Below are 10,741 nucleotides of genomic sequence, written 5' to 3'. Positions count from 1 at the left end.
TAGGTCACTCATGTATAGTTCTATTTATTTTCTTTTGAAGATACCTAAGTAGAGTACAACAACTATTGATAATGTCCTACCTCTTTTGTCTGTAACTCACTATTATTTGTCTATTTGTTTTCCTGAGAAACTATCTTGTAAATAACAATATGTAAAACAATAACCATTGATAATTTTCTACCACTTTGTCTGTAATTTGGTAAGCCCCCCCCCAATTATTGTTATCCTTCTTTTACTCTTTAAAAAAAAAAAAAAGAAATGGGGAAAAATACATGACGGAGCTAACATCCAAATAAAACAACACTAAGTAAGACACTTACTTGGAAAAGTGAAATGCAAATTAAAGTGAGTGATACTACTTCATACTCAGATTAACAAACAAGGAACAAGTCTAAAGATACCAAGCACGAATCAAGTTACGGGCAAACAGGAACTTAAAGCAAAGTTGGTGGGAGTCAAAATGGGTACACCGTTTTGGAGATAATCTGGAAATCTCTAACAAAAATGGAAATGCTCTGACCTGAGCATTTCCACTTCTAGTTTATCACTCAGAGAAATGTTGTTGTATGCGAGTGTCCAGGACAACACAAACAATGGAAACCGGAAATTTCAAGTAACAGAACTTGGAAACAAACTAAGACACAATAATACACAATAAATAGTGACAAATTAATAAAATAAGACTCCATGAATGAATTAGATCCACAGGCATCAACATGAATAAATCCCAAAAATATAATGTTGAATGAAATAAATTCAGAAAAGTGTATAACAGAATACATCATTTGAAAAATATCATCATATGCAAGCCATGCTATACAGTCATTGTCATATTGTTCTTTCTAGACAGGCACTCACAGAATGAAACGATTGTGAGTATAAACATATAAAAGCTGCAGGCAGAAGCCACGCCCTGCAGGATAGGGGGCTGGCGTGGAAGAGGGGACAAGGGCTGTGGGGGGGGCGTCTCAGCCCTAATATTTTGTTTCTTAAAAGATCAAAACAAGCTTAGCAAAATGTTGTATTTGCTAAGTCAAATGATGGGTATCTGACCATTTACTATATTGCTTATAATCCTTTTGTTTATATTTGCCATATTTCATAACTTAAAGCAAAAAGCGTTAAAACTCTTCTTTTGGTTCACAGAATCGAATAAGTAAATGTTATAAGCACCAGAGCTCTCAAGGTTAGTGAAACATTCTGTGTCCAGCCTGAGTGAGGGTGAGCTTTAGGCTACTAAGCAATAGCTAGAGTCAGCTGGGCGTGGTGGTGCATATCTGTAAATCTCAGCATTCTGGGAGGCTGAGGCAGGAGGATCAACAGCCCAGCCTGGGCAACTTATTGAGACCCTGTCTTAAGAAAAGGCTGAGGATGTAGCTCAGTGTGAAGGCCCTGTGTTCAGTCTCTAGTACCACCAAAAAAAAAAAAAAAAAAAAAAAAAAGAAAGAACTGCAATATAACATAATAACAATGATAATTATTTAATTAATGCTCATATGTGAGGTAGGTATGACCACTGTCTTTGTTTTATACTCAAGGTTCAGAGAGGTTAATTCACTGTCCAGGGTCACACAAACAGCCCAGGTCTACCATCCTAACTACTGAGCCATTCTGCCTGTCCCCCCTGCCCTGACCCACCTGCCTCCCCTCCCCTCCTCTCCCCTTCCCTCCCCTCCCCTCCTCCCTTCTCCTCTCCTCTCCTGAATGTCACACTGTGTAGCTGCTTTTACGAGCTCTGGGTGATGGATGTTCTTTAAACCATCAACTTTACTGTTTTGTTTTCCCCCCCAAATAGCCCCATAACTCCAAGTTTTTTTTGGTTTTTCTCCGGTACTGGGAACCGAACTCAAGACCTTGCACTTGCCAGGCAGGCGCTTTGCCACTGAGCTAAATCCCCAGCCCCTAACTCCAGGCTACACTGGCCGTCTCCCGGTTGCTCTCCACACTCATGAGGCTTGCTGCTCCTGAAAGTCTCAAGGCACATCTGGGCTCTCACACATGTCAGGAGTACCTGAGGCGCTGCAGTTAGGCTGCCTGGGGTTGAACCCTAGCTCTTCAGTGTATGAATGCTGTGTGATTCCCGGCAAGCCCTGAGCCTCTCTGATCCTGTTTCACACCTGTTAAAAGAGGTTCCTAACACCTGCCTCATTCCATTGTTAGGAAAGGAAACAAGAACAGAGCCGGCATGAGCGCAGTGCCAGCCTCCGAGCCGCAGGCAGCTGTAGTTTTCTAGTAACTTTGCAGGCAGGAAGCTAGGTGAGGTATTGTCCTGGCAGCCCCTCTTGACTGAAGCTCACACGGGCTCTTTCTGCCCTGGCCCAGGCCGGCAGAGTCAGACCCCGCGCTCTCCCCCGGGCTTGTGGAGGACACCAGGCCTCGAAAACCGAAAGCAGGTGGAGCTCCTGTTTTGGAACTAGCTTAGACTCCCCGGCGAACAACCACCCTCCTGGGACAACGCCTTCAGAACCCTCCGAAAATTACGGTTTCGTTTTTAGCAATTCCCTGCTGCAGCCGGGGAGCCCCCACACACCGGTGCTCTCCGAAGGCAGGGCCTTGGGGTCCCCGGGCCCCTGGCTTCCGGCACCTGTCCCTGACCACTGGGCAATTCCGTCCCCTCCCGCCAGTTCCAGCCACTCCTCACCGGAAGGCTGTGCAGGCGTGAACACTTCTCTCAGGTTTGTGTCTGGGCCTGTGGCCTGCGCCAGAGGCGCTGCCAGCCTGCTGCCTCCCTTAGCAGCTCCTGCGCCCCGAAACGGTCCTGCCCTGAGCAGGCCCTGGGCGCCGCTGTGGCGCTGAGCTGGGGAGGCGGGACTGAGCTCCTGCCATGCTGACAGCAGAAATCTCTTGTTTCAGCTCTGCAGTAGCAGATCTGTTCCCCAGAGGAAATGCAGACTTGAAATGCTGCAGTCTTCAAAATTCTACCGTGGTGGGGCACGCCTGTAATCCAAGACTGGGGAGGCTGAGACAGGAGGATCACTGAGACAGGAGGATCACTGAGAGTTCAAGGCCAGGAACTACATAAAGACACCCTGTCTCAAAGAACCAAAAACAAAATAAAAAACCCCAAAATTATATCAGCACGGAGAAAGTATTTTCTATCTGTAAGGTAGCAGGGGGAAAAGATGGTATCTATGGTGGATGAGAGTAGTGGTAGGTTTGGAAAGCAATCTGATAGGAGATATTAAATGCTGTACCACAAAAATTAATGCAAAATGGATCGAACACTTAAGCGTAAGACTGGAAACTATGAGATGATTAGAAAAGGTAGGGGAGGGCTTGGGGAGTAGCTCAGTGGCACAGCACCTGCCTAGCAGTTGCAAGGTTCTGAGTTTGAGTCCTGGTACAAAAAAAAGAGAAAAGTAAGGAGAGACATTTCAAGACATTGGTCTGAGTGAAGATTTTTGATCCTAAATCACAAGAATGAAAGTAAAACTTGACAAACAGGATTACATAAAACTACGAAGCTCCTGCACAGCAAAGGAAACAATAGTGTGAAGAGACAACCTGAGAAATGAAATAGAATGTTTGTAAACTACTCAGCCAGCAGGGGATTACTACCTATAATATATAAGGAATTTGAACAACTCAACAGCAAAAAACCCAAATAATTCAATTTTAAAACAGGTAAATGATCTGAGTGGATGTTTCTCTAAAGTAGACATCAAATAACCAGTAAAGTGTATTTTAAAAAACTCAGTATCACTGGTTATCAGTGAACTACAAATTAAAACACTGTGAATGGCTATTATCAAAAAGACATCCCACCTGGGAAGCTGAGGCAGGAGGACCAAAACCTGGGCAACCGAATGACTTAGCAAGACCCTATCTCAAAAACAAACAAACAAACAAAAAACAACAACAAACAACAGAGAGAGGTAGAAACAAAAAAAGACAGAGGCCGGAGATGTAGCTCAGTGCGGAGGCATCAAACACCATTACCAATCAACCAATCAATAATAAAGAATAAAAAAGCCGGTGAGAATGTGGAAAAAGGGGCCTCTCACACACCATTGGTGGGAATGCAAATTAAATTAGCACAGCTATTGTGGAAAATAGAATGGAAATTACTCAGAAAACTAGAACCAGAACCACCGCAGGAGGCAGCACTCCCGCTACCGGGTACACATTCAAAGGAAATGAAATCAGTAGGTCAAAGGCACATCGCGCCATGGTCACTGCTGCCGCACACGTCACAAGAGCCAGCATCCGGGGACAACCTAGGAGTCCGCTGATAGATGAACGGATAAAGAAAATGTGGGCTATGTACACCTCCACACACACACAGTGAAATATCATCCCTCCACAAAGGGGAGGAAATGCTGTCATTTGCGTCCACACCAATGGAAATTAAGTGAAGTAAGTCAGGCACAGAAAGAGAAGTACCATCAGTTCTTACTTGTTGGGGAAGCTAAAAAAAAGTGTACACTCTCTAGAAGTAGACTGTAAATAGTGATTACCCAAGTCTAGGGAGGGGGGTGGAGGAGGGATAGAAGCGGTTAAAAAGTACAGTGTGAAGTTGGGCAGAAGGACCAGTTTCTGATGCTCTGGAGCACAGTCATGTGACTGGAGTAGGCAGCCATTTTTTTTTTTTTTTTTTGAGACAGGGTCTGACTATGTAGTCCTTGAACACATTATGTAACCCAGGCGGGCCTGGAACTCATAGTGATTCTCCTCCCTCAGCATCCCCAGTGCTGAGATTACAGGTGAGCACCACCACATCCTGCTAGTTGGCAACAATTAATTGTATATTTCAGAACCGCTAGTGGAGGAGATTTTGACACTTCCCATGATAAAGCAGTGAAAAATATTTGAGACGATGGATGTGTCATTTACTCTGATCTGATCTTTCTTTTTTTCTTTCTTTTTTTTTTTTTTTCCAGTACCAGGAATCGAACTCACAACCTCGTGCTTACCAGGCAGGTGCTGTGTCACTGAGCTAAATCCCCAACTCCAGATCTTTCTGTATTGCATACATATATTGAAATATCACATTATCTTCCTAAGTATGTAGAATAATATACATCAATTAAAAATAAGTATTTTTAAAAGAGCTATATCTACCCATGAACCCAGTAATTTCAGTCTGGACAATTTCTCCAGGGGATATAATATTATGACTCAGTGCACTTGGATATGAACAGAGATGTTAAAATGTTGGAAGCATTCAAGATATTGAAAGAAGAAATATTTGAATAAATGATGACCCATTCAGTACAAGGTTAAGCATTAATAATTTGGAGTATTAGGATCGTGGAAATGATGTAGAAAAGAGGGAAAATGCTTACAGTGTATTTAATAAAAACATGTGTTCAGCATGATTATTGTGCTGTAAAAAGTGTTTAAAACACACGAGGTAAACACATGTCAAGATGCCTTTTCTTTGCTCTTTTTTTCTAGTAAGTAAATTTTAGCAGGGTGTATTACTGCGACGGTATCACTTTCACAAGTGGAAAATTTAAAGATGCCTGGCTACCCTCACCACTCCACGGCAGCTGGCCGGCAGAGCAGAGCTCCTCTTTCTGGGACAGAAATCAGTTTCTCTTCTTGTCCCAATTTCTCTTCTCTAGCACTTACTCACAACCCTGAGGTTGTTCCTTTCTCCTCCACCGTTGTTTTGAGGAAGTGAGAGTTGAAGCCAGAGCCCTTGCCCTGAGGTATTTCCCTACTCCTACACCCCTTTTTTAAATATTTATTTAGAGACAAATTCTTGCTAAGTGGCTAAGTTGCCCAGACTGGGCTTGAATTTGTGATTCTCCTGCCTCAGCCTCCCAGAGTACTGGGATCACAGGCATGAGCCACAATACCTGATGTCAACCATTTTTATACAGTTTTTAAAAATTGTGGTAAAATGTACCGAAAGCATGAAACTTACCTCGACCACGGATAAGGGTGCCGTTCAGCAGCGTTAAGTACATGCACATCCTGCAACCATCATGCCAGCAGACCACGCAACCTTTTATCCTCCAGGGCAGAAACTCCCTCCCATTAACACTCGTGCTCCATTCCTCCCTCCCACAGCCCCGTTAACACCAATCTGTTTTCTGTCTCCATGAATGTGATTGCCCTAGGTACCTGCTCGAAGCACAATCGTACTACACTTGACCTTTTTGCACAACCATTTTTAAAGGGCTCTCTGAGCACAAAGGACCAGGGCCTCGATTTGTTTTCACTTTGAACACTCTGAACACGCTCATTCGCTCACTGATGTACTGTGCCCCCGAGCACCCTCAACATTGTGCTGGCTGGGAGGGGTTAGGCTCCCCTAGAGCTGCACAGGGGTCTCTGAAGGTGGACGTGGTGGAGGGAAAGAGCAAGGAGAAACAGAGAGAGGGGCCTTGGGCTGAGTGAGGTGACAGGGACAGCCACGGCTTCTGCTCAGGCGGGAGGGTTGCAGGATAATGGGGGGGTCCTGGAGGAGGCAGCGGGGTGCAGAGCCTAAGGAGGGAGGGACCCCTGCACAGCATGTCTGCCTGCCTGTGTGTGTGTCCAGGTGCTTGGGGAGATGCAGGCCCCAGGGTGCTGGGGACAACGCTGGGGGAGTGCATTCTAGGTGCAGTGGGAACTTCCTGGAGTGTGTGTGTGTGTGTGTGTGTGTGTGTGTGTGTGTGTGTGAGGCTCCTCTTTTTACTGGGCCTGAGAAGGGACAAGGAAGGCCCATGGCTGTGGCCCTGTGCACAGTGGGGCCTGTGGGATAAGTGTCAGTATGTCACACCGGCAATGGGGATGGTGGCACACGCCTGTAAGCCCAGCACTCTGGAAGCTGAGGCAGGAGGATCACTGAGTTTGAGGGCAGCCTGGGCTACATAGTGAGTTCAGGGTCAGCCTGAATTTCATAAGTGAGACCCTGTCTCAAAACAAAAACAAAAACAAAAACAAAAACAAAATCAGCCATTTAGATTCAGTATTTCTAAAATACACAAATACTGCTATGAAATGATGAGCAAAGCTGGGGAAGAATATTTTTTGAGGGTCAATCTCCAGGTACTTTCAAAGGTCTGAGCAGTTTCTCCCAGCGGTGGTGGTTTCCTCTACAGCTTCTAAGGTGGCTCTGGGCACACGGAGGGGACTGGGACAGAACGGGGCAATGCTGCCTCTGTGTTTGTAGGGAACTTAGCAGCATGGGGGTAGGGTGAGGTTGGGGTGCTGCGGGGTGGAGGGGGCGCCCTATATAACATCCCCACAATAAAGGCGCAGGTGCACAGGTGGGATCCTAGTGGGGGCAGCTCTGCCTGACCGCCCCCTGCTCCTGGGGGTCATCACCCTCCTCAGGGGTCCCCGCCCTGTTCTTGGGCCATTCTCTTTCATTTCTTTGGGACGGTCCGGGGTACACGGGCTCTTTTGATCTCTTTCGTCTGACCACGTTTGAACAGGTAACTGTCGCAGCGAACCCAGGCATGCAAACATAGAGGCTTGTGGTGGGCTTGCGGTTGCTGTGATCGTGCCAAAGTCAGACAATAGCAGGCTGCACCAGGCACGCGTCGGGGGGACATGCACGCCAGGTGGGTGTCCCTGCCTGGGAGAGACCTGGGACCCGGGAACTGGGAGACAGCCACCAGCCCAACCCCCTCTTGGCGGAGGACCAAGTGCGCAGGACAGCTCGCGAAGAAACCGGCAGAAAACGAATGCAACAGGAATGTCAGCAGAGGAAAGTGCTGGGACTCACTCTTTGCCGTCACTCACAAGTCCGAATGAAAGGTCCATAGGCCACAAAGGAGGTGTGAGAACCACCCACAAAGGCCATTTCCTGCTCGTGCACCCCACCGACAGTCCCCGACAGTAGCAGGCGGCCTGACACAGCACGTGTCTGCCAGCTGTCCCGAAAGACACACCACGAGGAGCCCCGGCAGATCAGCCTTGCAGCGGGGCACACAGGGGCATTCGGTCACCAACCAGAAGTCCTACCTGATGTGCGCACGCCGGGCCGGAGGTCTGCACTTCCTCAAGCTCTGATAAATCTGTAGATCAAGCAGGCTGAGGCCCCTTCGTTTTCAGGTGGTTTTTAGAAAGTGTCACTGTGTATCGATGTGCCCTTGAAAACCTGAGAGGAAATGTGGTCTCTTGGGGGCGGTTGTGCCAGCAACCCCGGGGTGTGTGTTGTCTTTCTGGCTCCAGCCCTGTCAGAGGAGTCTGGGAGGCCACAGGAGGAACGAGGCCATCACGCCTGCGCCTCCTTTAGCCAGTAACACCTCGGCTGTGTGGCCAGGGATGGAGCTGTAAAACCCATGAAGCTCTCCTAACCCGCGAACTCCTAACCCTCAGAACAAACTCTGACAAGTTGGCTTCCTTGTAAACAGTGGACTATTCTGCGACATGACAATTTTGTAAATGGGAACTGCTAATCAGTGCAGAGTGATAACATTGACACGGCACTGGTCCTGGGCCAGGGGCCACCAGAGGACAGAGGGGAAGAAAGTGACCCAGCAAGGGTGACAGTGGAGTAAGTTGAATCACCTGAATCCTACCACGTGGAAAGAGCCCCAACCCACAATCTTAATCCCCTCAGTGCAGACGCCTTCTTGTGCTGCCGCTGCGGGTGGGGTGTGACAGTTAAAGCTACCCACTTCCTTAGGAAAGAGTACAGCAGGCACAAGACTATTCCTGTAAAAGACAGGGTCACTCTTGCTCCTGTGCATCGTGGCAGGTTTCGTTGAGTGGGAGAGAAGGGTGGAATGGAGCTGAGACCTTGGGAACTGTATAAATAGCACTGTGAATGTTCTTTTCTTTTTTTTTTTTTGGTACTGGGGATTGAACCCAGGGCCTTTGCAATGAGCTGTATCCCTAGTACCCCCGCCCCTTATTCTTATTGTTTTTCTATTTTGAGACAGGGTCTTGCTAAGTCACTAAGTTGCCCAGCCCACACTCAAACCTGCAATCTTCCTGCCTAGGCCTTCCAGTGTTAAGAAAACAGGTGTGTGTCACCATGCCCATCTTACTGGATTTTGTGGCAGCAAAAAATAGTATTTTGGTGTGTTAGTCAAAACTGCAGACTGGGAGGGGTGGTGCACACATGTAATCCCGGCACTTTGGAGGCTAATTCCCGAGGATCGCTGCAAGTTTGAGGCCAAGCTGGGCATAAACATAGTGAGTTCAAGACCCGCCCGAATTGCAGTGAGACACTGTCCCAAAACAAACAAACAAACACCGGCAGACAAGCAAAGGTCATTGAGTAGATCTATGTATGAGTGTTTCTTGGAAGCTTGCATCGACTTCCTTCGAGGAAAAAATACTTCCTGGCAACATTAGTGACGTGTGAAATGGGTGGCCTGTGTGTGTGGGGTGAGCGCCACGAAACAGGAAGTATTTCAGTGGAGGATGAACAAGCACATGGCAGGGAGTCAGCAAGGAGATTCAGGTATTCACACGCTTTGATACAAACAGCCATTTATGGCTAGCGGGTGACATAACTGTGCTAACAGTGACTCTCTCGCTGCTGTGGATATGGCCCAGAACATCTGTTTGTCTTCGCCCCACTACACGAACTCATCCAACAAGACTGGCCATACTCCCTCTTCTTCGTAGCTGCCGAGGTCAAGATTAATTCTTCTGCTGAATCCCGGGACATTGCACCACTGGTCTTTGTTCATCATTGTATATTACGAAAATATATCACTTTGATTGCCCTAAGAATTGGTGAAAAACTGGCAAAGGGGCCCGGAGTTTTCCTTGGCAGTGTTTATGTCTAGGCCGCCCTGGTCCTTTTCAGGGTCTGAGTGGAACAGCACACACTCCTTCTTCCTCTGCAAGCAGCCAGCAGCTCGCAATCACTAACACCATCTTCCGTCTGTGCAAAGTCAAATGTGTATCTATAAATAAGCTTAAAGTTTACAGAATCAGTTAATAAAGGTCTCAAGCAATCCAAAGAATTCTGAGTTTTTCTCTTGCATCACACTGTAAAGAAGTCATTCCTGTTAAGCATTCTTGCGGGGTAAAATAACCCATGTTTCGTGTATCCAATTTCCAAGCTAGGAAAAGCACAACTACATTTTCAGGTTCTACACCAATGTCTCCACAGAACCTCTCCGTTCCTTCAGGACCTACAATACCCTCAGTACCCGCATATTCTTAGAACCACTCTAAGCACGGCTTCCCTGAGAAGGTCACTTCTTCGGTCCCCATTCTAGTTGAGTTGTATTTTTGATACATGCCATTGTGTCTGTCCACGCTTCTTGGCAGACAAGTCCTCTGCAGAGGCCGGTCTTCTCTTTCTCCTGGGAGGCATCACTTTGCTAAAGCAGTCCGAAGAACTGCAAGACTGTAGGCTTCCTCTTTGGTGAGCATCTTGGCCAACGCCTTCGGTTAGGTTTATGAAGGGTGTGGTAGGTTTTACCAATATTTGCCAGTGTTAAGAGATGAGAGTTCAGCTGATGGTTTGTCAGCTGCAGCATGCTAGTGCATTTTTGGGCAGCTCAGTTTCCTCCCGGGCTCCCGCACTTGCCTCATGGTACCCCCACTGGCTCACTGCCCCTCTCCCTCACTCACTTTATTATTGATTGATTGATTGAGACAGGGCCTTGCTATGTAATGCAGGCTGGTCTTGAACTCACTGTGTAGCCCGGGCTGGCTTTGAACTCACAGCGATCCTCCTGCCTCAGCCTCCTGAGTGTTGGGATCACATGTGTGTGCCACCACGCCTAGCTCCTCGCTCGCTCGCTTTAAAATGGGGCCATGTGCTGACTGCTGTAGTAGTATTTCATAATTTTTTAATGTAGCGATTCTCTTTCTTCTTTTTCTTTCTTTCTTT

The 10,741-nt window shown here is 47.2% G+C and overlaps 1 protein-coding gene and 1 pseudogene across 1 annotated transcript in view; both read right to left on the bottom strand.

The window, feature by feature from the left end:
* Window positions 1-7,999, bottom strand: part of Cd8a (CD8a molecule) — a 26,565-nt gene extending 18,566 nt beyond the window's left edge. Inside the window, exon 1 of the mRNA XM_005385389.2 lies at window positions 7,903-7,999. The gene's annotated coding sequence lies outside the window, so the exon portion shown is untranslated. The remainder of the gene's footprint in view (window positions 1-7,902) is intronic.
* On the bottom strand, window positions 7,673-10,358 carry LOC102018000 (annotated as a pseudogene).
* Between the last annotated feature and the right edge of the window lie 383 nt (window positions 10,359-10,741).

The sequence above is a fragment of the Chinchilla lanigera genome, unplaced genomic scaffold, assembly GCF_000276665.1.
Source record: "Chinchilla lanigera isolate Chin_1 unplaced genomic scaffold, ChiLan1.0 scaffold00023, whole genome shotgun sequence".
Classification (NCBI taxonomy): domain Eukaryota; kingdom Metazoa; phylum Chordata; class Mammalia; order Rodentia; family Chinchillidae; genus Chinchilla; species Chinchilla lanigera.
Note: the sequence above shows the minus strand (reverse complement) of the source record. Positions and strands in the feature narration are given on the sequence as shown.